The 27,223-nt window shown below is 39.3% G+C and overlaps 1 protein-coding gene across 4 annotated transcripts in view; it reads right to left on the bottom strand.

Annotated features, from left to right (window-relative positions):
- The window catches only part of INSC (INSC, spindle orientation adaptor protein), a 135,716-nt gene extending 114,145 nt beyond the window's left edge, over nucleotides 1-21,571 (bottom strand). For 2 of the 4 annotated variants that reach the window (XR_003528942.1, XM_027651398.1), the window contains exon 1: nucleotides 21,378-21,571. The gene's annotated coding sequence lies outside the window, so the exon portion shown is untranslated. Of the gene's footprint in view, nucleotides 1-14,863; nucleotides 14,927-21,051; nucleotides 21,121-21,377 lie in introns of those variants that run through there. The other 2 variants (XM_027651399.1, XM_027651400.1) reach the window with 2 other exon arrangements.
- Between the last annotated feature and the right edge of the window lie 5,652 nt (nucleotides 21,572-27,223).

Genomic DNA, 27,223 nt, shown 5'->3' with positions numbered 1-27,223 from the left:
TCTGCAGGATATATAATTTAAATTTTGTAAATATTAAGAACTTATCAATAACAAGCTAGTTCAAAAATATCTTTTCTATTGTTGCTATTAACTAGGGTATATGAAGTATAATTTTAAAATCAAAATAATTTGAAGATTTTTCACATAAAGCAGAAAAATATTTAGCTGCTTTTACAAAAATTTTGCAACTTAATCCAAAACCTTTAGGAATAATTTACTGTGAGCTGTGTAGTAAGACAACTTCGATCACACAAAACATTTGACTAAAATCAATTGATATTTCATTGATTAGTAAAACACCATACTAGGTGTACCATAATTAATGGTCTGACTTAAAGAAAACGAAGAAGAAATGCTTATCGCTGTGAATGAAGGAAATGTTTGTTTGCAGTAAAAGCCTGAGATTTTGAATGTGGTGTTCAGATCATTTTGTAACAGTTACAAGCACATTTAAGTTCATGAAATTTAAAAAGTAATGACACAAACCAAAAAGTGAATAAGAAAAATCCCTTCCTTTTTAAAGGATAAATTGTTCGTTCTAATTATGCAACTACAGAAATGCTCACATTAAGGCTTAAAAGTATTTTTCAAAACTATAAATCAAGAACAAAGAAGGCGGTGCACTAATGCAATATAGATGTAAAGTTCAATTTGTTTTACACAGCATAGCAGCACAGTTTAGTACTTAGACATGACATTTACTTTCCTGTCTTTTAATCCACCCTAATAAACAAGCAGACATTTATCCTACAAGCCACTTTTTCAAGCTATCTGTGGGACTGTTAAGTGCATTTCCACACACTGCCAGCCTGCAGAGGGGAGAGTCAGAGAGTACCAAATGCTTTAGCCCTGTATAGGCACCTTGCATCTCATACTGCATTGAGTGAAGACACTTCTCCCCCCCAAAAAAAAAATAAATAAACCCTATACATATTGCCCAAGACATTGCTATACCTTCCATGTGCTCCCCCTTCAGTAACCTGAACAAAGACAAACTAGCAGAGCTAAGGTCAAAGAATTGCTCCAAGATGCTTTACCATCATTGAATTAATAGGTTCACCAGGAAGGGGATGAATGATGCATGGCACCACTCTACTTATTTATGGTTTTTGTGAACATTGGAACCTGAAAGTTTGGATACTGCTGGAGTGTCAGATAAGACACCAGCAATTGACATAAGGGCGAAAGTAGACTCAATTCCTTTTACTTCTACTGGAACTAGGAATGAAAGCTGAGATCATGTTTCATTACCAAAATGGAATTTTTAGAAGAGAAATGAATGGGTCAATTCAGCCCTTGGAAAACCTGTGCAACCTCAAAATAATAGTAAGGTCTGTGCTGTGACTGAGGCAGCTAGTATCATATTTTGGGAGCCAGCTTATTGGGTATGCTTTTGTAATTCCAACTTTTTATCTATCCAGCTGGAGAAAGAGCAGAAATGGTGCTCATTTCCAAAAGAACAGCATTTATTTGCAACAGGCTACCTTTTTTTTTTTAATTAAGTAAAATTCTTTCTGAAATCACATCCTCTTTGGTTCCTTTGTTGGCCCAGTCTTCAGTATTAGAAACTGCTGAAGTCCATCTACCTCAGACAGACTCATTAGCCAGGCAGACAGAGAACCTACAGCTGGAAAACACTCCCCCTCTGCACTGAAAAACTGCTGTATTATCCCTTCGTTCAAGCCAAAGGAAACCCTCAATCAATGTGTAAAAATCTGTTTTAGGAGAACAATAGGAAATCTGCAAGTTATAAGAGCATAAACGGAGCAAGAGTAGTCCAGGTCCTGCTGCCTGAATCATGACAGCTCTCCCAGCCTTGGTTCAGCTTTCTTCTCATCAGCCAGAAAAAAAGCTGTATTGTTCTATGCTGAAACATCATTTGATTATTTTTAGCCGTTTAATTCAGCTAATTTTGGTAAACAACCAACACCCCTTGAAAAATTCTTTGCATCCAGTGCTCGCCGTCCAATCTCCCAATTCCTACTTCAATAATATGTAAAAACAGCATGAAGAAACTTCACAAAAGAGAAAGGTATCATCACTGGAGAGACACAGAGAGGTGTGTAATGCAGAATCAAGCCCAACCACACTTATTTTGTAGAAGAACTAATGTCATTTATGATGGTTTGCTGTTAACTTTGAGTTCTTACAGCTCAGATAAACTGAGCTGAGCTGTTCCTAGGTGTGCTTTATCTTTGCCTTCATGCTAAGTGCAAACTTACTTTTTTTTTTTTCTTTTTGCAGGTCAGAACACAAATAATTCCTACTCTGCCATGACTTGTTTGACAAGACTGCAATCTTTCTACGGCCAGCCTCAAAGCTTTATAAGAGGAGTATTTTCCATCCGTTTTAGTTTCTTGAGTTTTGTTGGTTGGGACTCCTTCCCTCCCCAAAACTCTTGAAACACATTTGCTTATCTAATAGCAGGAAAATGTAGAATCTTAAATGTTGTAAAACCCAGTGAACTCTTTCGAGCACTACAAGCAAGAACAACCGAAAAGGAAATAGTATAACTGTGGTACAGAATTTACAGAAAAACTGAAAATCCAAAGAAATTCTTGCTATAATCTATGTTGCTTAATGTGCAAAGATATCCAGGGTTTCAGTCCTGCCAGAATCCTAATCCAGCAAAGTACTTAAGGATGTTCATAGGAAACAAAATTAAAAACCTCACATGCTTAAAACCATACACCTGCTTAAGTACTTTCCTACATTAGGGCCAGCAACCTCATGACTTCTCAGCTAAGCTGCTTCTGAATCTTCACTGAAGTCAGTTTTGCTGTCCTTTGGCACTTGCCTTTAACCTCCCCAAACATTCCATGGTTTGTACATGGGCCACCTGAGGCTTGTCTCAGCACAGCTGCTGTTCTGCTATTAAAACACATAGAGTAATAGTGGTTTCTAAATCTTTGACACAACTCTTGAAGAAATTAAAGAACTCTAGCACAGAAACTTTCAGTAAGAACAATACTGAAAAGAACATGGCCCCCATGCAATTGTTTACACTTGGAACTTTTTTTTTTAAATGCCTTTTAGGGGATGGTAGCACAACACGTCTACCTTAAGTTCTACCAGCAGCTACCCTCACTAGTTCATTTGGAAGTCACACACTTTTCAGGACAGACATGGTTTTCAGAGCACCAGTCTGATTCTGTCCCTGTTTCTTACACAGCCCAGTGATTCACTCATACTCTGATTCTGCAAAACGTATGTCTAACCAGGAAGAGACAGAGCATATCCTTAAGGTCAAATTATTTAATTAAGATTTGTTCTTTGTCAATTAAGCAAGCTTGTGCTTTGTTGGACTATAGGCTTATGCTAAGTCCTAAAAAAAAAAAAAATAATAATAATTTTAAGGAGCAGAGAACTATTTTTCCTATTTGTTTGCCTTTCAGTCCTGCCTATTTAGTCAATTAGATACACTGAAATGAATCACAGAAAGGGTCAATTGGAAGAGACCATAGTGGGTCATTTGATCCAACCTCCCTGCTCAAGCAGGGTCATCCTAGAGCACATGGTACAGGACAGTTCTTTGATACCTCCAATGAGGGAGATTCCACAACCTCGCTGAGCAATCTGTTCCAGTGTGCAGTCACCTGCACAGTGAAGAAGTTCTTCTCCATATTCAGATGGAACTTTCTGAAGCTTCCTTGGGTTGCCCCCCTTCATGTCTAGCTCAGTGCAATGGTTTTCAATACAGGTTTCTCAGCCCTTTCATGTTCACCTTCACAGTGAGCATAGGCATCAGGCTCTTTAACAATGCCTAGTTACAAAGTATGTCCTTAAATACATTGAGCTTGGGGGGTTGCTTTTTTGAGGGTTTTTGAGGGTATTTGCTTTTAAAAATAAAGTACTCCAGAACAAAACTAGAGTACTTGAAAGGTTTTGTTTCCCCTCAACTCGAAGAAGGAAATAACATCAGTATATCATCTAGCAAGGTGCTCTTACTGAGCGGATGCAGAAGGCTGCTTCCTACAAGTTGCCTCAGCACAGTTATGCTTTTGACATGATGTCACTTGGACACAACTGGCATCTAGCCCTTCAATCACTGTAGATTAGAAATAATCACATTCCTCTCCATTTTTCTCTTTCCGCTATTCCTTTATCTTCCAACAACCTCAAGAAATCTAGCTCCTAGTTGCCAGATTTTACATGCATATGGGACACATTTAGAAACCTGTATTTTCTGGATTGGATGGGAACTCATTGAGTTCAAAAATTTAATAGCTCTGAAAAAAGTTTTCAGTCTATTTTATCCTCTATTGTGTGAACATAACTCTCAGTTAAAGACCATTAGGGTAAATTGAATAACTCTAAAATGGGAAAATTTGGCCAGTGCCTTTTTTTTAGACAAATTAGATGTACAGAGATAGCTGGCAATCTATTCCCAGTGATAAAGTAAGAGACAAAGCAATATGCTGTACAGACTTTCCCAGCTTTTATACTAGAAACACAATGCATAGCCATCAAGTCTTTAGAAGTGTGTTGCAATGAAGAAATAGTACCAAAAATAGGTAGTTGTAGGCAAACAACAGTCTTGTACTATTTTTCCTACATGAATCAATGTAGTCATTTGCAAATGGAGAGGATTTTGATAATAACAAGTTGAACATGGGGCAATGATATCAAAATTCACAAACTCAGCTAAAAATCAGCTTATCATTTAGAAAAATAAAAAAAGAAACAAGAACAGCAAACTGAGGTTGTTTTTGATTATATGTAAGTTTGTTTCATTCTTTACTGTCTTTTTCAGTAATAAGGGACAACGCAAAGTCTACAACACTGTTTTAGCACACGAACACTGTGTCAGTATACTGTGGGGATGAATGTGGTGGCTGACAAGCATCTGCACGTTTTCCTCAGTCAGCCTCTGGTCTCCTGGAATAGTCTATACAGAAATTACTTGCACAAATGGGTATTTTGAACATCAAAAATGAAAACTCGTGGTGTGAGTTGAAAGTCAGGTTACTAGGAAAAAGAAAAATATGGAAGTATGTAAGATGGTCTCCCTCCCTTTAAACAACATAAAAAGGAAAAAATAAAATAAAACATAAGTCTTGCCTGCATGCACATGTATGTCTCTGTGACACCAGTTCACTGAATGACACCACCAAAAACTCCAAGGTTCGAGTCCAAACCCATCACACCCATTCGTCTTGACCTTGTAACAGCAATCGAAAAGCCACGCGGGACTAAATTCCCCGTGTAGAAAGCAGGAATTCATTGTACACAGGACTTTTGAGGAATCCTTCCATTAATCCGGGATCCCCCAACACACAATAAGCCTATTAATAAATGAAACATCCCAATATTGTTAGTCATGTGCATTGTATTAGTAATGCTAGAAATCTGAGCATACCTCTATCATAAATTCAGCGCTGTGGAAGTGAAGCATACATGCTGTGAAAATACAGTCACAGTACTTAAAATGAAGGAGTCTGATACTTCCTGGGAGCTTCAAACTTACTGCAAGTGCACAGAGCAGCACGAGTATATTTGTCCATGATATCCCAGACTGATGTAAATTCATGTCATTTAACTACCTAACAAAAAAATGTCTTCTTTTGTATATCACTGCCAGTCACAGATCCTTCAAACGAGCAACTGGCACTGCAATACTCAAAAAGAACTTCATCCCACATTTGCATCCCAAAGGAGTGATAAGGGGTTTCCAGAATAAATGCAATGATCTGATACTGTGAACATTGTTTATCAAGTGAACCTACTGACTTCTTGTCAGCACCAACACTTCTTTCCATCACCAAAGTTTTGTTGGACCAGAGAATACCATTTTGATTCTGCAGTGTTGAAAAACATACCTTGATTTAATGACACAACTGCCTATAATTTCTAGTGGCACTTTAAATTCTGGACTATTGAAGTGCTATTGCAGAAAAGTGTAAGATACAGTTACATACGGTGAGGTGCAAAAGTTTTTATACCAATATCTGAAGCTTCCTTTTATCAATAGCCTTTTTTGTCATGCTATAAGCAAGGACTGCAGTGTCCCAATATCGATCAGCACTGAATTGTGATGTATTACTGTCAACAGAATTGACTTGCACTGAACTTTGGCCAGCTGCTCAGCATTCAAACAATTTCACTGAAGTCATTTTCTGTGATGCATCCTTTTTGTTATTTCAGAAGAATATTTTATTTTGGACAAACCATAAACATTATCAAGAGTTCTCTCACTGTTTGCTTATATTTTAATGTATTCATGCCATGGTTTTCATCCATTTGCAGAGTATTTGAGGTCAATATTACAAAACAGTGCTCAGTCCAAGGAGGGACTGCACCCCGCTACCATTAAATCAGAGCCACATCTGGCTGCCTTTTTTTTTTTCCAAAGGGATATGAAAATAGACAAAGCTACTTCTTTGGCTAGTTAAAGGTAATTCCCCCTCTTGCTTAGGAAAATAAACAGAGAATAGGAGGCAGAGGAGAGCTGTGTACACACTGTGTACTTGTACAGAAGGGCAATTACTGATTGTATTAGTAACACTTTGGAGGTTACTGTCCTCCCTGGTACCACATTCCCCTTCTCAGATAAGCAAGTTTAGTGTAAAAGTGATACACTACACACTTGTGCTAAGTTTATCAAAAGTAAAAACTTTCCAATGCTTCCAAGAGAGCTTTTTACACATCCAAGGGATTAAAGAGACTACAGACATATCACAGAATCATTAGGCTTGGAAAGGACCTCCAGGATCATCAAGTCCAACCCTTGACCAATCACCATCTTGTCAACTAAACCAGAGCACTAAGTGCCACAGCCAGTTACTTCTTCAAGACTTCCAGGGATGGTGACTCCACCCATTCCAAAAGCTCCACTCTTTACATGAGGAAATTCTTCCTGATGTGCCACCTGAACCTCCTCTGTTACAACCTGAGGCCAATTCCTCTTTTCTTGTCACTTGTTGCCTGGGAAAAGAGGATGATCCCCACCTGGCTACATCCTCCTTTCAGGTAGTTGAAGAGAGCAATAAGGTCTCCCCTGAGCCTCCTTTTCTCCAGGCTTAACACCCCCAGTTCCCTCAGGCACTCCTCACAGGAGTTACTCTCTATACCCATCACCAGCTTTGTCGCCTATATATTGAGAAACCACTGCACACTACTTTTCATGTAAACATATATATCATTAAGTGTATAAATGAATTTGCAAAGCAATTCCTTTGAATCTCTTCTTTTAAGACAGCACTAAAGCCATTATAAAATATAAGTTTAAAATTGTAGCCTGTTTTTCCCCTATTAATACTAGAAGGACACACAGTACTAATACTATTCAAACCACCACTGAGACAAAAAAAGTCAGTTCTTGCAAACTCTACTTGAGTGGCTGCCTTATTTGATTTATTACAGCAGAAGCCACATAAAACACTGTGTCTGGTCTTAGGGAGAGAAGGCCTTTGGTAGTGGTGCTGCAGCAGGAAGGGGTTGCAGTGTCCCCTCCACCAGGTGAGACAAAAGTGTGAGCAAAGCCACAGAACAGAGCAGGACAAGCAGATTGAATAAAAGACAGGCCTGTCCTGAGCTCCAAAGAACCCTGAGGAGGAGACAGGCCCTCATATATTAGATGGGCTACCAACGAGTGGTGTCAGCCAAGCTTCAGGACTATATTTCCTTGTTACTTTTAGTCTCTTCTTCCCCAAATCAAAACTGTATTGTTCTACAATAAACTCAGCTGATTCTACCCTTTTTTGCAGAATGAAGCGTTTACCATCTCAAAGTCATGAAAGGCTCTGCCATGAAAGAATAAAAACCAAAATTTGAAATATGTGGCCATCCCAGTACATTAAAATATCAAAACATTTGAACATGGTTATTGTTACATCTCTGTTAACTGATAGAAAAATAAACCACCAGTTATCTTGTACTACCTTGAATAATAAAAAATTAATCAACATCCCTGTAAAAAGTTAGTCTCTTATTAAAAAAATTTAGCTTGACAGAGTAGCTCTACAAGAGTAGAAAGTTGTCAGACTTAAAGGGCTGCAACATAGTTCCTCCAACAGCTTTTGGCAAAAGACAGATTGACATACCTTTTCAAAATCCCTAGTTAATACATTGGCAAAAGGCAAAAATATTTATACGCCTCTTGTGTAAGGTTTCGTTAAAATTGCGTCTATTTTTGAAGCAGATCTTATACATCCAAATCCACGTGCAAATATCCCTCAGTTTCCAGAACACTGAAGCCATCAGGATCCCAGCTAATCAGAGATCAGAGAATGATGAAACCCATCTTCCCACTTGCACTGTGTCATATGTAGATTGCACATTGCCTGAAAAAATAAATAGCAAACTCCTGACAAAAAGGGAGGATAGGGATTTATTCTTGCTTTGCTTTTAGGTACCACATATCTCAGCTTGAACTCTACAAATTCCAGGAAGCCAAAGAGCAAATCAGAACAAACAAATCCAACACAGCACAGTTTTCCCAGGTTTGGCACAGCCAATCTGCTGTTTTAGCAGTTCCTGTAGGAAGTGGTCTCCTTGCACATCAGTTTTAATTTCAACCTTTGAGACCACTGCCTACTTGGAAAAACATTTTTGTTCTTCTTGATTCCTGGAATCTGTTCTCATGTGGGCCCAAGACTAAATGAGACCTTGAGGATTCTTTTTTTTTTCTCCAATTTACCTCATAATTACCTTGCTACACATATGTTTAAAACACTTAACAATGATTAGCAGACCTAAAGTCTTCCTAAGAAAGGTATTACATTATGCACAATGAACTAAATTTTTGTGTTGGACACTTATGAAAATTTGGCTTCACAAGAACACTTATCACAGAAACACCCAAAACACATTTCCCTACCCTCACCACACCACAGTACGTGATGTGCCACAGCCATTTCCTCCTCCTGAGGATGCACAGAATTGTGGTATCTGAGATAATGCTGCAAGAGTGGAGAAATGCTAACTTTTGAAATGGAAAAATTGTAGTTTGTACAGTAATTGCAGGCTATCATAAATACCAGAGTTACTTAACTGCGAGACAGAAAACAGAGTCTGGCCCCAGTTTGAGGCAGTTAAACTCCACAGCAATCAAAAGAAAAATAAAAAGTCTTTAACACAAATGCACTTTTTTGTTTTTACCAGAAACTGTGAAGCATCTCAGCTGCAATAAATCAGAGGGTGAGCCAGCCAAACTACAGGACTCCCCTCCATGAGGATCCTGGTACTTCTGAGAAGGCGGAAAAGAAAGGGGAGATAAAAAGAAGAGGAACAGGCACCAACTTGAAATATTCTTTCTAAATGTAGCAGCCATTAGCCAGGTCAAAGGGAGGCAGGCACTGCAGAGTCAGGCATTGCTTTACAGAGACCTGGAACCGTTACAGAGCTCATCTGGCATTTCAGATATGATCTCATCTCCACCGATGGGCACTTTGTTTATGGAATCAAATCCATAACAAGTAATGAACAGATTGACTTGGCACATAAAGTCACACTTCATTATTTCTCCGAAATCTAGAGTTATAGTTACTTATATTTAGTATATGTAATAGCTAATAAAGCAATTTAGTTAATACAACCTGGAAGCTAAAAGAATACTTTTGCAACACTGTGATGGGTCAGTTGCCTCCTTCAACCAGATTTTTCCCTCTTTAGCAATATTATTCAATTTTCTGTGTCCCCATCTCATTTTCTTTAAACCAATTACCCTTTTGCTCATTCCTTCAACTTATTTTGGAGTTACCCAGGCTGGGGGAAGGGAAAGAGGAAAAAAAAGTATTTTAAGTTGAAAAAAACTCTAGAAAACTTGAATATATTTTTAACAAAGAAAACTTGAGGTAGTGTGAAAAACTTTTTATATATTATCCTTTCACAGGAACTTTTCTCCCCAGGATAGCTCACTGTTCTTATTATTTAAAAAAGAAAAAAGTTCTAGCTCCTTATTCTTTTTCCCCTTCTCCTCTCCTTTCTGACACACTGTATTCACTTTTGAAAGAAATTGGGAATTTTAAGCCTTTTTTGTACCTGGTGTGTTAGCTGTTACAGAGACTTTTCATTAGTAGACTACATAAATGCTACTTGAAGCAACAATGGTGCAAAACAATATTCTAAAGGAACAATTTATTCATCTGATAAGAATTGCTACATTTATTTTCCTCAGAAATAGATCTGATTGATTTAACATTTCTACTTTGAAAGCCTGTTAAACTGCAGTCTGCCTTTGGCAAATGACACAGAGATTCACAATACTAAACATTGGTTTTGTTTCATTTATAATAAATGTTTTAATTTCTATTGTTTTGTGATGTAGCTTGTTGTGCTCAGGTTTTGACAACTACAGTTAAAATTCCACTGAAAATACAAACAAATAAGGAGAAGGAATTATTTGTATCAATCTCCCTATCTGTGTCCAAAAAAACACAAGATTCAAGAGAAAAGCCAAAATTATTCCATACAATGTACCATTAAGTGCAAAAGCTGCCAACTAGGATCATAAAGGCAGAAACCACGAAGAGGAACTCAAGGTGTAGGGAACCTGATTAATCTCAAACTGTTCTCCTGTCTTTTCTTGAGGCACAATTGTCAACCTCTCCACAGAAATAGCTCCAAAATCTGCCACCAGGTGCTAGTGAAATAACCCCACTCTAGGAAAATGTACATTTTTATAAGCACCTCATTTAGATGCCATGTTTATCCATGGAAACCAGCAAGGAAACTGTGAGAAGAAAAAAGAATATTCTTGAATCAAACAATATTATCTGGATTACATCCTTTCATCACAAGGTCATTTTTCTGTGCATGTAGATTTTTGGTGAGAGATGGAACAGAACACTAGTCCATGAGCTCTGGCACTGCTCTTGAGCACTGCCGAGTGGATATCTACATTCCCACTAAAAGTTACAATGCAAAATAGACAAAAATAGTGTTTTCCTTATGAATAGGATCATTTTTAGAAAGTGATTTATAGGATTCTGAAGTCCTACTCTTACTTTCACCTCTAGAAAGAGGCTTCTGTTTTTCTTTTTCTGTCTTAAAATAAGTCCCTAAAGAAGATTAAGTTACTTCATAAAGAAAGTAAATTCCTCACTCTTGTCTATTAGTGTAGTAACAAAACTTAGCATTCAGAGAGCATCCTTCCATCTTTGGCTTTAGTTTGGATGAAGAGTTGTGCTGCAATCATAGTCTCCAATGTGACAACCAGGACATTTCTATCAATCTTCTTTTAACCTCATCTGGATTGTTACCTTGCTCAGAGTAGTATTAAAATTAAGATGGTAGTTTGATTTCCAGTGGTCATCTCCATACTCCAGTGGAGTATGGAGAATCCAAAAACATTAGAAATTTAAATGATCCAATTGAAAGAGACACCTCTGTCCTCCTCGTTTTTCATATTTGTCCTATTTTTGTTTAAAAACAAAATGCAGCAGTGGCATGTTCATAACTACGACCAAACTGTTTTGCCATTTTTATACTTTATTATGAACAAACTACTCTAACAGGTTGGCAAAGTCCTGGCCATTTACAGCATATCTTTTCTCTGCTTTCACATCTGCACAAAACAATGACACTCAGACCATAACAAAGATTCTATTTTTACTACATTGCCCCCCTTCAACACCAACAAGACACTTACCAGCACTACAATTTACTGTTACATCATTTTGGATCTGTGTGTAGCCTCCAGGCCTATTTCATCACTGACCTTTCTGCAACACGCATTGGGTCCTCCATGATATCATGAAAATAATTGTATAAACCCCAACTCAACTTTTGCTAGAGATTAACAGATCCAACAGGATACAATCTTCACTGAACACAGCTATTCTAAAAGTCTTGATGGGGATTTGCACACTTTTTTAGATTGACAGACAGTGGGTGCTTGGGGTCATTTTCGAGACATAAAGGAAAGTAGATCTTAGGGGCTTAGTGGGGGAGAGGACAGATCTATGCACTCAGGAGAAGAATACTGACTCCAAAATACTTACTAAGGAATTTACAGCATCGGCTGTTTGACTGAAACAAGCTCACAGGTGTTGGCTGTAATAATCCTAACTTGGGAACACATTTTCTGCTCACACAGTAATTATGAGCCAAGCTTCTTTTTTTTTTTTAATACTCCACCCCCCCCAAAAAAAAAAAAAAAAAAAAAAAAAACAGAAAACATGCACACCTATGTCTAGTTGAGTAGAAAAAAAAAAATAAAATTAAAAATTTCCCTATCTTCCAAAGTGCAGGGAACCAACCTCTAAGTGGGAATCAACATAAATGTTCATCCCTCCTTATGAAAATTCAGTTGCAGCTTGTAAGTGCAAAGGTGGGTTCACACATGTAGTACATACTCACAACCACACAGAAGCAGTATAACTTTCAAAATTAAACAGGTTCAGGAGTTGTGAAGTTTTCTCTCCAAATCCTGCATTTCATAGGCAGTTGATTGCTTCTCCATTTGTAGAGAACAACAAAATAGCAATGAAAGCTTAGAGGACACTTAATGAGGAAGCATATTTAATATTTATCCCACCCTCAGAGACATTATTAATTCCAAAACCACACTTTGTACTAAAAAAAAAAAAAAAACAAACAGTGATTTACATTCCTTTACCAAATCACCTCGTGTTGGCTGTCCAGCCAGTTGAGGTTTGGTTTTGTTTGTTTTCTTGAGGCAATTCATTTTGAAACAGCTCTACTTCTTTGCACAAGTTGGTGCAAAGGGCACCCAGGACCATTGTACTCAGTGATTGCTATGGGCATCTACCAACAGCACTTTTCAGAGGAATACAGCTAGGAAAGGGAAATGTAAAGTTACTAAACCAACTAATCCTTAACACATGGAACAGAGAAGGGTAGTTCTCTGGCCAAGAAAGTTCTCTCGCAACTGGACTGTAGAAAGGCTAATGTGAGTGATGAGAGTAAGGTGGTGTTTGAGCCAAGAAAGTTGAGAATATTTAAAGTAAAATTATTTGAGCATGCTGATGTTTTACATCTGCTCCTCCAAGGTGTTTGTAATGTCCAAGATAAGGCTCTAAACCCATATCTGGATTACAAGTTGTTAAGAAGAAAACCTATATTTTATTAATTCATATATGCAGACTATAAGTAGTAAAACCCCTTTATATAGGACAAAATTCTGTAACAGACACACTCACTGTATATAAAATGTGCTATATCATGCTGTGGCTTCTTGTTCTAGGACAAATCAGAAAAGAGCTTGAGTTCACAAATCACAATTTGTTTCAACATCAACAAGTTTTCAGTTGTCCAGTTTCACTACTCTCAGAGCAAATAGACAGAGCTGTCTGCACAGCCTTATGCCTACACAAGGGAACATTGCATTTTCCTAACTAGTAGCTGTGTTCACATCCACAGGGAGTGGCACAGACCAAGTTTTATCAAAAATAAAAAGTCTGAACTATCTTTTGAATTCCATGTTGCCTATTTTCCAAATTTAACAGCAAGGATTTACAGCAAGTCTACCAATTGCTTGACTTCTCTCACATGATGAGATTTAACCATAAAAGAATCTTCTTTGTTTTTCTAGGTTTAAATCCAGGTAGTGCATGCTGAAAGACATCTATTGCTTACACATTTTACAGGCCAATTACCTGTTGTTGCTTCTATATATAAATTTGTATAGTCATATACTTATATATACACTTATATTTAAAATAAAGCCAATCCTAGATCTCTTGTAAATTAAGCTATCTGTTTTTCCTTTCTTATAGAAAGTTTTGTTTCATCATCCCAGCACCGCTTCCCACCTGGGCAGTGGCTTGAACAGACAATGATTCCATAGGCTCGGGTTCCATACACTTGAAAAGCCACAAACCTGAGCCCTTGTTGAGAAAGTCAATTGTTCAAAGGTGTGCAGCTTAATGGCCAGAGGGTACTTTTTTTTAGGGTGTGGTATTGCTATAGTCAGAAGTTTTGGTGGTGCTTTTTTGTTTCGTTTTTTTTTTTTCTAAAGATTAGATAGCCACCCCCTCCTTTGTAGTTGTTTGAAGTGACAAAGAGGGTTGGGTGTGAGGGAGAATCACACTCCTAAATATCAAATACACCCCTATCCAACATAAATCTGAACCAACAAAGACAGAACCACTTCTTTGCAATTTAGGGATGCTCATTGCTGAGCAGGACCAAGCACAGGGTTCTAGATTTAAAATTTTTAAGGCCTTTCCTAACACATGGAAAGATACTTGAATAGAAGATGTATATTTGTCATACATACACAGTTTAAAAGCTCACTCAGCCTGATGGATGGTATACTGGAGACTTAACTAGATTTTAGTATCTTGAAATCATTTTCATAGATATCTATTTCAGTTACTGCAAACATTTAGTTCAGAGCATAAATTAGGGTGCTACCAAAGAGAGATTTTTGACCCTTAGCCCCCAGCCTATCCACATCATGAAACAAGGACAAACTAAATGCCCAGAAGATACAAGCTGCCCTCCCTACTTTTGCAGCCAAGAAGGTGAAAGGATGATCTCCATGGTAAAGCTTGGGCAGCCTCCTGTAACATGCACTAAGCAGCTTGCTGTCCCTTAGTCTCTGTTGGCAAAGGCTCCCATGGAACAGCAGTGACAGGAGAAGTTTGAAGAGCTCATGAGGTAATGCCCACAGGGAGGAGAGAATCTGTGGGGTATAGCTACAATGCTGTGGAGATACCTCCAAACAATACTGAGCAAGAAGGCTCATCTGCCCTGAGAGCTGAGCAGCCAGTGCCCTCAGGAGCATCACCAAAAGGCCTTACTTTACAAGATAAGATGGTCTGGCTTCAGAGTTTAAATGCTGAGCCAGGGGTTGATGTTTCACCATCATCATCTTACTCCACAAACAGTCTTGTTTTCAGCTCAAAAAACCACACCACAGAGCCAAATCCACAGAAACAACCATAGCCATACTTACACAATCTCCTGATTCATGATATAAAGCCATGGCCTTCCTTTCATGCACTGGAGCTGCCACCTTCTCTTCCTGTCTCAAATTGCTCTCCACTGTAGTGGTTAGTTAGTGAGATGCACTGTCTTCGTGTTTGTCAAACACTATTTAAAAACTATGCTCCACAAGCTGCTGAATGCAAAACCCAAACACCAACTTCTGTGTGAAAGGCACAAAAAAGTAGATGCTCCCCTTCAACAGCCACTCCCAAATACTTTCCGAGCTTGGTAACGTAAATCTACCCCACCTGTGCAAGCTGGTAGAGAAGCACAGGTTGTGCTTGTCAGCACTAAACAGCAGCGGAAGGGGAGCAATAAACAAACACAAGAGAAGCTGTGACGGAGGAAAGCTATCCTTCTCCCAATCAAGGCAATGGCAAAACTCCCAACAAGAAGCAGTGTTGCATCCTGAATCAGCAGCCAAGAGCTCAGTGCAATAATCTTACTATTCCTGTGCCTTCCTGCGCAGCTTTCTAAAGAAAAATTCCCAGTGCATTCCTTACACAGTGTGTCCCTTATCTTCTTACTAGAAACACAAGGAAATTCATTGCTCCCAGACCCTGTGCTGTAACGCTGATCACATTTCAGTCCAACTGATAAATAAAGAAAAGCCTTACATAACAGTCTTCATTCAAGACACTTAAATCTGCAGCTTCAAATCCGCTTTATGTACTTTCAGTCACATAAAAGTAACTTTCCCCGAGAAGAAAACCGAGGATGGTAGAAAAAGCCGATGTATTCTCCTGGCCCATTTAACAAATGAAACACTTACTTTCTGTTTGGTGTAAAGTGACAGCTGGCTTATTAGAACTGACACTGATCCTCCCGAGAGGATTTCAGGGAGCGAGTCACACAGGTGAAGGTCAAAACAGCAAAGGAATTAAATGAGGGGAGGAAGGAAGCAGCTTTCTCTTAAGGACAAAAATTAGCTAACAGAAAAGTTATTCCTAATGCGGGCCTCACTGGTTGGAAATACAGCACCTGCAATATGTTCTGTTTCTGGAGAAATGCTTCCAAGACACTTTTTTGAATTTAAGTTTTTATACCTTGTCACCAACCCTGCATGCTGCAGTCAGGACCCCACTGCAGGTCTCGCCTGCAATAAGGGCTCTGTAAACACAGTCTGTGCCATGTCACTGCCTGACTTATGCAGTGTCAAAGGCAACACATAAAATATTCTTATTTATGAATCATACATCAATTCTGACATATACGAAAAGGATAATTAACATGGAATGACACATTTTTTAAAGTGAAGGAGATGAAAAACACAGCTGTACTGTCTTGGTGAGTTTTAATTCCTGCACCAGGCACACACAGCTGGCTGCAGAGCTGCATGAGTTCTCTGGCTCCCTCAGCAGACCTTCAGCAGGCCAAAGGAATTAAGAGTTTAGCCAAGAGATGATCAGTTTTCACCAAGGTTTGTTTAGCAATCCAGCTTTTACCTCCCCATGTCTAGCCCTGGAAATGACCTCCCGGCAGCACTGGGACCTTGGCAGCCACTGCACAGCAGCAAAATCAGGGGAAGGAAGATTACATCCTCACAAGGAGAGACACAGAGCTGGTGAGAGAGGGTGTATCTGGTGCATGGCTCTGGAGAGAAATGGAGAGAAAATTCTCTGGAGAGAAAATTCTGCCCAGAGTCAGAATTCCTGTCTCAGGCGAGGTGTACCATCTTCTTGTGGCAAATCCTTAATGGGAGATAGAGCCTATATTGCCCAGATGGTCTGACTTTTATTCCTTTTCGTGTTTACTCTCCTGAAATTACAACAGTGAAAATAAAGCAATACACTTTTACTAACCCTGACTCCACTGCACTGAGAAGGGTGGCATATCTGTGTCCCAGTAGACAAATCAAGGATGTGAGTGCTGGTGCACATGGAAATGCTTCAATTAGGCCAATACTGAATGACTGGTGTGAGCCATTCCTTGGGAGACCCCGCAACCAGTGAGTTTGTTCTCCTTTCACACTTTGAGAGAACAGAAGAGCAGCTGAAAGTGCTAAGTTTAACCTCAGTCAGAACAGCTCCCTCTGGAAAACTATTACTCTGAATATTTCAGCTCACTTCCTGCACTAGTTTCAAGTCCTTCCTAACCAAGAACTCAAAAAGAATCAGAGCGAGCTGTTTCTGGCTGAAAGCGACCCATCACCATCTGGGTGTTTTGAGTTTTCCTAACAATTCTAGAACTCGGTGAGCTGCATTTGGATTTGCAGAGAGAGGTCACCATTAAATCTGGCAGGTGCCAGCACCTCTGGTTGTAATTTCAGCCCTCTCCAGGCACGCTTGTATGATTCAAGGTCCCAGATTTAATTATTCTTTAACATAGATATGACTTACTCAAAACTATGAGTTTTAAGTACTACTCTGGCCTATCCTGGCCAGAGTCAAATTAATATGGCTCTACTGACTACATTAGGGCTCTACCAGGGTGACACAGTGACAGAGTCTGGGTTGTGAGCATATAAAACCAGCATAATTTCTCTAGAAGTAGCTTTTCACTGATCTCTGTTAGGTCTGACCAAAAAGTTTTCTCCATAACTCTGAATTATTACAATTTTGATGAGTTGGCATTCTGACATCAGAAATTATCGTTTGCAGCTCCATGTGAGAGAGCTCAGGACCACCAAAACCTGACTTGTGACTTGATCTAACTGAAGATGAAGGTACAAAAATAAGCATGTTTGGGAAGAAATTTTTGACTCCTGAAATGCATCAAGCAAGTAATTTGGTTTCTTGAATGCTGTGGTCACTTTTCAGATCTAGGCATGGCATACAGAGCAGTACATAACCCTTTTCCTCCTAAACACAAAGAGTAAGAAGAGAAATGTGTTGTTGAATGGTTCCTCTACAATCAGGGGGGAAATTACAACTATTTAGGCCACCAGACATGGCACAGGTGGCCCTGTGTCCCCACAGGAGCTCCCAAGGAAATGTTTCCCAACCATTTCTGGCTGTGCCACAGGTTTTTCCTGTATGACAGGAGACCTGGACAGGTTTAAATTCACAAAATGGTATAAATTTGCTAGGTGACTAAGAGTGACACAGAGTAGGTGTATTATCCCAATATGTCACAACATTCCCAGAAAAATATGAGTCAGAAATCCAATTTCCAATTTTCAGTGCTCCTTCAAATCACTCCAAGCAGATTTGAGTTGGCTTGCCAGGTTATTAGTTTTTGTTTGGCAACACCTCTTCCTTATGCTAACAAGGTCCATACAGGAGTCCCTGGATATCAAAGGCACACTCAGAAATATGCACAGAAGAAAGGTAGGATCTGAGAAATTTGCAGAGTCTCAGATCTTCTCTTCTGATCTACTCCAATTTCAATCAACAGTTTTGATTCAGATGCTCTAGATAATGTCCTGAGCTTGAGCATGTATCCATGGAAGACCCCAAGGAATAGGCATAGGTAATCAAATACATTCCTCAGCTCTGCACAATTTCTATGAAATACCAAAAAAAGCCACTTGCATACTAGTCACACTTAATATAGAGCACTCACTCAAATAACATGCTTAAGTAGAAATGAACTAATAACTAGGTCTAATCTCTTTTAAAGGTCACAAGCCTGCTAAAATATTTTCAATGCATTTTCAAGCATGAACCTACCCAAAAGTTGTGGATCTATTTCCTTCTGCTGGGTTCACAGCACGAGGTGCTTTCCCTCCCTGCAGAGCTTCACCTGCAGAAGTTCAGGCCTTCCTAGGGCTTTTTATTTGCAATTTGATGTCTGCAGAATGAGTGTCTTTCCACCAGACCATCTGTCCCCTGCTACCTCTCACTTCATCAACCTCTGCAGACAGAGGGATAGAGTCCAGGAAACACAGGAGCGATAGCAGGGAAAGAACTGAGCTACTTGACTTGTAACTAAGCACAATCCGTTTAGAAGTCCAATTAGAAAAGTTATGGTTAATCCCTGCTTGGGAGGGAGAGACAGAGACAAGCAAGCAGGCAGGAAGAAGCAAGGGAAGAAATCTTGTTTAAGAGATAAGAACAACAGTATCTAATCCCAGCTGAGGTTCTTCTCTTTGTGCTTAACAGAAATTCACTCCATTGGGTCTTCTGTGCCATTAATTTACTCTCCCAAACTAATCTAGCTTTCACCTGGTGATCTGCATTATTCAAAGTTTCTCTTCCAGCAATCAGGGAGAGGGTACAGGTACACATCCTCTGAATTTCCTTTCAGACAGCACTTCTACCTCTGACGCTCTCAAAGACACCCATGAAGGGCTGAGACACCCCCTATACCCCAAAACATTTCCATATGGACCAGTGCCATGCATTTTATGGCCCATTAACACCAGGTAGCTACCTGGGGAGATGACTGAAGAATGAAGAATGGAGTTAATTGGGCCAGGTACACAGGAGGCAAAAGAAAGTTGGCACGCGGTCTCTCATGCCACTCTAGCTGATTATACTGGTAGTAAACCTTGCACTCTGAGACCACATTTGCTTTCCAGGCCCAAGAAAAATATGTGCTTCCTCCTGTGTTCATTAAGTAGGTATGAAGACTGGTATGCAACTCCTGCAGGAGGAAAAAAGAGCTTTACATGCCTGTGCCATCCTGTATGTGCCTTTCCAGCAACTTTCTTCAAGCCCATTTTATTTTCTCTTTGATCACCAGAAGTTTCTGCCAGAAATGACACATTAAGCATTTGGCATTCAGAAAAAAATAAATAAAAAAGGTCAGTGGGTAAAAAGCACATCGACACACAGAATGATGGTCGTTAAAGAAACCAGGACCAATGTCAGTGCCCCTTGGAAAAAAAATTACATAGGCCAAAGGATGACTGCCAAAAAATACTAATATCTTTTATTAGACAGAGCATGTCTTAACCCCATTTTCCTTAATATTTTAATACACATTTTACCTCATATGACACTGATGAAAATTTAAAGCCAGCTCAAAGAGTACAAGGGTCTATAAAAGAAGCAAAGAAACACTTGGATTTCATCTCTAGCAAAGAGGAGGAAACAAATCTTTGTTTTTTAAAGATTGTAAAGTGCTAACAATGTATTATCTATTTTTCAGTCTTCTAAGTATCCTCTCTACATACAGCCATGTAGACCTACCAAATCCATAAAATATTTCATTTGTCTTTTTCTACAGATGTAGCACAATTTCAACCTCCAACACAGTGTGCATGGTTCATTGTGAGATTTCCAGCAAACAAAATCAAACTATCCAAGGACTGGAGTCCTGCAACATGAAACTGCAAAAGATTTTTGAAGCAAATACTATATTCGTGTGTCAATCAATTCCAGCAAAATTAATCAGGCATATTTACCCATATGCAAAGATCCTTGAACTATCAAACCTCAGATAGGTGGGGTTTTACACAGTATTATGAAAATTAAAACAGATTTGATGTTATTCTAGTATCTATCAGCTTTGACTTTAAACTGTATGGTTCATTTAGTTAAAGCGAGCAGAAATAGAAAAAGCAGAGAATAAAAAGTTTTTATGAAAATGACCCTATTTTAGGAGGAACCTGGTGCAACTGACACTACACTGCCAACACACTTCCACACCCCATCTGGATATAAACCACTTTAAACAGAAAACATAGATATACCATTACAGCTCTTTTTGGGCTGTCTGTAGAAACTGCCACATGTGCAACTGAGAAAAAGTATCTAACCCAGTAATAGCTTTCCCTTTCCAAGAGGAAATATTTGTCTCGGCGTACGCAAGTTTTAGAAATACAGAAATGAGTTCCTAAAGGCTGAGGTATGTTCACTTCCCATAGACATCAGATAAGACCATTCACATAAAGTGAAGATATGGTTCAAAATAAGCAACAACATAAGAGTGTGTGCTAAGATACAGAAACACAAGCCTTGAGCAGCAGAAGAAATCATTCTGAAAAAATGTGTTATCACATATATATTCACCTCCTTTTTCACATTCAAAGCATATGAAAGTTCCAGTCCAAGATACATCGACAGAAAAAGTTGCTCAACTGCTTAAACTTCACATTGAACACACTCACTACCCTTACAAAGTACCAGTATAGATTTAATTTCACAGACAGCTCAGAAGACTATGGACAAATATTATCACCCAATAGTAATTATCACTTGCCCTCATTTTCTTTCTGTATATACCAACAAATATCCTTTTTCTGCTTTTCCAGCTGAAGCAGCCAATTACCTGCTGTGCACTGTAAGCTCCCGTCCACATTCCCCAGGAAACGGATAAAGTGCCGTGCAGCACAGTGAGGAGAGATCACTCAGATGCAAAATAATTCTGAACTTACTCAAAGTCTCTCCACTGCATTTGCAGGCTGAGCTATGTGTTAACCGTATTTATTCACTACTGAAAGACTACACTTTACAGTTATAACTCTGGCAAATACTGAGCATTTAAATAATTCTGGTTTTGCTTATCTGCACAAAGGGGTTTTAGTCTTCTAGCACAGCTGTACACAAAAGAATAGAGTGCCATTTCAACCCAAAACTCCTGAAGTTACTACTTACCAGCTTGTGATTATATATTCAGTAAGCCCGATGAGCTGAAGAGATTTTGTTGCAGGAGACAAAAGTTACAAAAAAGCAGACAAAGTTAACAAAAATGAAAGGAAACTAGCATAAATCCTCTCCTCATTCATCTAGTCAAATGTTCCTGAAGACTAAAAAGAACCTTAAAGAAAGTGCTCTCAGTAAAGACTACATCCTCTTGTCAGTCAAACCCTGCATAGTTTCAGCTAGGCATCCGTCCAAAAAGACATGGAATTATTCTATTTTTGTCTCCCAATGCAAGTGGAAACATTTTTACAGATTTGTGGTGAGGATTTCAATTTTTGTAGTGGTCAGCTAGTAGAGGAATGTAATTAGAGACCCTGATAAATGTAAGAGAGTCCAGAAAGGAGGAACTGGATAAATCTGGAGATAAATAACAGTTCCATTACAATACAGTCTGATCTAAAAGCACAGTGAAAACTTTTAACGAGGTTAAAAATCCAGATGTGGTTTACTGGAAGAAAATTGTAAAAACTTTTTTTTGAAAACAGTATTGTTGTCAGGAGTAGTGGGATAACACCAAATTTTCAACATATGTAGGCTGATCTTTTTTAATGTAATAATTTCAGTAAAAAATTTAATTATATTATTCAGAGTACTAAAAATTTGGTTTACCACCCATGTTATGTCTGGTATGTTAGTGTTTTTACTCGACACAGCTGTTACCTTAGAAGTACTTCACATGTTGCCTATTGCTGTCTTACAAAATAAACTTTTTAAACTTCTGGCTTTGTGAAGTCGGAAAATACTTTGGAAATTATATGTTTCACTTCTGTTGGATTTAATTTTTATTTTTATTGTATCAGTGAGAAAGTATGATCATTTCCTGTGTATGTTCAGTCTGGAAGGTGACACTGAAACTCAGTGAACATCATTACTGATCCGTTGAGCTATTCAGACCCAAGACTTTCCTCACAAGGGAAGCTTTTAGTTCAATTCCACAAAACACTGTCATCATCGAGGAGGCTGAACTTTTGTCCCTGCTGCCTTCTCTCTGCTCCAAATTCCTCACCCATTGCCCCTTTCACACTTAGTGTTTTGTTCCCATCAATCCTCCTCTGATGTCCTCCATCGCTACCCTTTTCCATTATGCACTGATACCCCTTTTTAGTCTTGTTTACAGTTCTGAGTCCCAGTCTGCAGGTCCTGCTCACTGAGTGAATGCCCTGCCCTGCCTGTCTTAGGGCTTCTCCAGCCACTGCTGCCTGCTGGGTTACCTTCCATGCTACTTCTAAGTGTAGAAAGCTCCCTCCTGACTTAGTCCACGAAGTAAGCTGGTCCTGGCTGTCACCATCCCTCAGGTCAAAGCCTTCATCCACATACACTAGAAGACATGAGAGAACCACAGCAGTAAGTTAGAGAATTGTGAGTACATATTTTAACAGAGGAGAAAAGAAGCACTTGCTGTCCCCCTGTTCTTCATACTTACATGTTGCTTTTTTGCTCAAATGTTTCAAGTTCCCTTACAGTGTGGATGTCCTTGGACATCACTTACTACATTTTGAATTAGTCCCTGGAATAACAGGATCCAGTCTTTTTACACTGCTGGACATTATCGCAAAGCAAGCAAGAAATAAGCTCTTTCATTAACATCTTGCTACTTATTTTCTTCTTCCTCAAATCACAGCTCTTGTGAGATATAGCTTTCTACTGAATGAATAGACTTGTTTTAATTTTAGGGATGAAAAAAGTAGACTAAAAAAACCTCTGTGTAGACGGGTGCACATTGTAGATGGGTACCCACACATTACCAGAAAAGACAATAGGCTATTAAAGCTTCAGCAGAACTAGGAACTTGCTTCCCTCTTGAAACATCTCAGGCACATTACTGTGCAGGTTTCTCTAACCAGGAACACGACATGCTACCATTTCATTCTTTAATTCTCATGTTTGCTAAGAGTGGGACAAGGAAATGTGAAGGAGAGAAGCACAAGCTGGAGCTCAGGGATGCAGCAGAAGGGCAAAAGGAGCCCTAACTGCTAAAGTGCAGTTCTGCTTGGATTACATTTGGGAAGACAGGATTAGGATAAGGCAGGATTATCTTTGTTAAATTTGCCAGCCCTTTTCTTGCTGACATAGGAGTTGAATTTCTCTGTTTAATCCTTAGATACAAGGATACCTGCAAATCTTTCACTGGTGACAGATAAAGAAGACTTTACCTCAGGCAGGGGTGCCCAAGGAGACCATAAACTTTCTTCAGGCTCATTTTTCCCTCAGACTTTCTGAATAAGCACAGCTTCATCCACTCTTAGGTCCTACAAACCTGCCCATATCAGCTCTGGTGCCTACTGATGAACTATTCCCAGTTCTCGTTTACCAAGGAGCCATTTGAATCCAACCCTTAGTCAGACTCCTGATACCCTCTCCCATAGTAACACTGTGGCTGTTTTTACAGCTTGCTCCTCTCTGGGCAGCGTTTCTCACCAGACCCCTGTGAGCATGCTGGGCAGAACAACCCAGTTCTTGCACCCAAGGCAGCTTCACCTGCATCTTCTGAGCCTGGTGTGATGGGGGAGAGGATGGTGCCTTCCAGTGTGGACCAGCACAGAAGTTTTGATTTTTCTTGTGCCTGCCCAAATCTGATGCCAGTTCATCTAAAGGACAAACAGTGCTTTCAAGTTGAGCAAAATACTGTAATTTAGGGAGTTTGTAATTTACCAAAATACTCGTGTATTTTGTGCTCAGCACAGCTCCCATGCAATAAAAGACTTGTGGTAACACAACCTAGACACCAAGGCTCTCAAACCCTATCTTTCCCAAAGCAGTGAACAGCCTGCCAGCATTTCCGCACCTTCTCTCTGCAGTGGACAACCCAAAGAAACAGCTGGCACTGATGCAGATCATTGTTAAACTCCACTACCACCAGCACCTAATGCTGAACACAATTCCCAATCATTCTGATATCCAAAATGCACGAAAATCATCAAGACTTTGCACTATTAATGTCTAATTAACATCACATTTCTTGCTGACAGGCTATCAGCCACTATTACACCAGTATGACATTGACTTTTAAAATGGAGATGGTTTATGGCACTGATTGCCTAACTGTCTTTTTCCAAAATTGCCTGGTCTCTAAAATCCATCCATTTTAAAGAGTTTCTGAGAGGAAAAAACCTCTGGATTAAGATTACTGTTTCATTATTGGTCAGAGTGTTAATTTCCTTCCTGTGATACCAGGCTGCTTATCATTTTTGACAACACATTTAATTACTGTTACAACCCCCACAACTTTTTCATAGGTGCTGTCAAGATTATTTTAATTAAAATAATATCTATACAGAGGTTAATGAAAACTGGGAAAAAAATTCCAGCGGGAATTTGTCATTTGCCACTCTTCATTAGTGAGTTCATAAGAAACCAAATTCCCACAGTCCCTACGACTCATGGAGACAGTGGGACCAGGAAAACACCCCTGGATGGCTTCCACAGAGCTATGGCTCCAGCTCACCCATTTTGCCATGCAGAACCAGGACCCTTTCCACAGAGTAATTATCAGAAAAAGTCCTTGTTATTCTCCTCAGAAATACTAATGACCATGGGACATATATAATGTCCTTCATTATGTCAAATACTACTTTGATAGCACCAGAGACATAACGTTGAATCACCTACACTTTATCAAAGATAAGACAATTTGATATGAAGAAATGCATTTCTTCTTATACATTTCAAAACCAACTGAACAATATATGGGAATCCAATGCTTCCACCAGTAAATGCACTCAGACACACTCACTACAATTTTTTTTCTTTTTTAAAGTAGACGAGTCTCCACTTTAAATAGACCCTGCATATAATCAGACAAATCAATATCTATTGAACAATATTTTTCTTTTTTTAGTTAGAAACCCTCACTTAGTGCTAAACCATATCTCTGCAAACTGCTAATCTAGCAAATAACAGGTTTTCAGTCAAACCAGCTTTGTATGGTTACAGTTCACAAACTTTGCAGACTTTCAGCAAAGTTTCTTGAAGTAACACTCATAAGTGTAGAGCTCACTCATTACTAATTCTTCCTCCATTTTAAACACAATTTGCATGCTGTTTGTGTATCTTTGTGTGTAGGTGACAGCAGGCCCATCAGTCTGACATTTAGAGTCAGTTGGCTATAACTTCTGGCTCCTATTCCTCAATCATTTGTTTGTTCTGTGGTCTCACTTTCTGTTCCATGATCAAACCACCATTACCAGTTGCTTTTTATTTGGAAAAACAGTCACCTCCCCAGCTGACCCACCTCTGTGCTGTGAACGCACACCCACCGAAGAGAAACTGCGAAGTCTGCACCTCTACAGGGAGCAGAACTAGCAAAGGTTGTTTTCCTACAGATTTCCATGCTGTTTATTAAACTTTCTGCTCTCAGTTCTTTGCCATGTGCTGTATTACATCCATTACGGCTCCTCTGCTTCCTTCTAACAAACCCCTCGAGCTCATCTCCCCATGACAAGCAGTTCCTGAAAGAAGAAAGCAGCTAATTCCTCACTTTTACCTTAGTAGGAAACCACCAGGATGCTGATTTTGATAAAACTTGGGGAAATTTTGTTCTTATGAGATGCTGGGATTTTACAGACTTTCTAGTTACACAGCTGTCAGGCATGTCCCACTCCCACCTGTGAAGTGACTGTCCCAGAGTGAGGATGCTGAGAACTCCTGCTCCATTCTGGAAAGCAGAGCTCTGAGTGCTGCAGCATAACACTGAACAGCTGGTTGAAACTTCTTGTGGGCTTACTATTGTGCTACGTACTGCTCATGTAAAAAACCATGCAGTTGTTAAATAAACTATGCATTAGTACCAAAAAAAACCCTGGGAAACAAACTGTAAGGAATCCCTTATGAGGTCAACACTGCTGCTCTTCATCAAGGAGAGACAGAAAACTAAGGGCCTACTGCAAATAAGGAAAAATCTGCAGGCACACCGCCAGTATCAGAGAGGTTTTTTTTGCCAAAAGACTGCTTCCCACTGCATCTAAACACATCATATTCCCCCCATCCTGCCTGAAAGCATGAGTGTTGCTCTGTTAAAGGGAACTTATTTTAACATAAAGTTGCCAAACATAAATCAGCCTTGAACAGGAATAATTAGAGCAAGTTAGAAGATTAAAACCATGGGAATAAACTGAAATATACAACAACTTCTCTGTGGCCGTGATTTTCTGCGGGGGAGGCAGAGGATTCTTGTTCTCAGTCACTCTCCATTGGGGCATTTTCTAGTAAAGGGGCAGCATTGTCGCTCGCTCTCAGACTCAGATTTGCTCATGGCTTTTTCGTGACTGTGATGATGCCTCAAAGCCTTTTCTATTAGCCTTTCCCATTATAAACCTTCTTTAGCTCATAACAGTTCATATGCTTTCTGCTGTAAGGATAAAGGAGCTCTTCACTCACACACTGCAGTGATTCTGATTACTGGGAGGATATTTGAAATATAATATTGTGAGGAGAGGTGTAATTATGTCTGTATTTGAATGGAACTATTCTAAGAGGCTTTGCAAAGGAAGATTGTCATGGCTGCTATAGGCCCCTGGGGTCAAGCAGTTCTTTAGGAAATAGTCAGGACCTGAAAATGGTCTGGTTGTTTTTTGGATGCTTGGCAAATTCCACCACCTTCTTAGGAATCTGGTATTAGTTGTTCTCATTGTAAGGGCTCAGACTGGTCAATAAGCACTGTCATTGACACCAGTGCTCCTTAACACTCCTAAGGATACCACCAACATTCTTTTCTATCCCTGGCTACTGGATGTGGTTGCATCCTGCAATTGCATTCACTCAACAAAAACTATTCTTTCTGCTGAGCCTGGATTTCCTTT

This window comes from Corapipo altera, unplaced genomic scaffold, assembly GCF_003945725.1.
Source record: "Corapipo altera isolate COAL_440 unplaced genomic scaffold, ASM394572v1 78, whole genome shotgun sequence".
Lineage (NCBI taxonomy): Eukaryota > Metazoa > Chordata > Aves > Passeriformes > Pipridae > Corapipo > Corapipo altera.
This window is presented reverse-complemented; position numbering and strand designations above follow the sequence as displayed.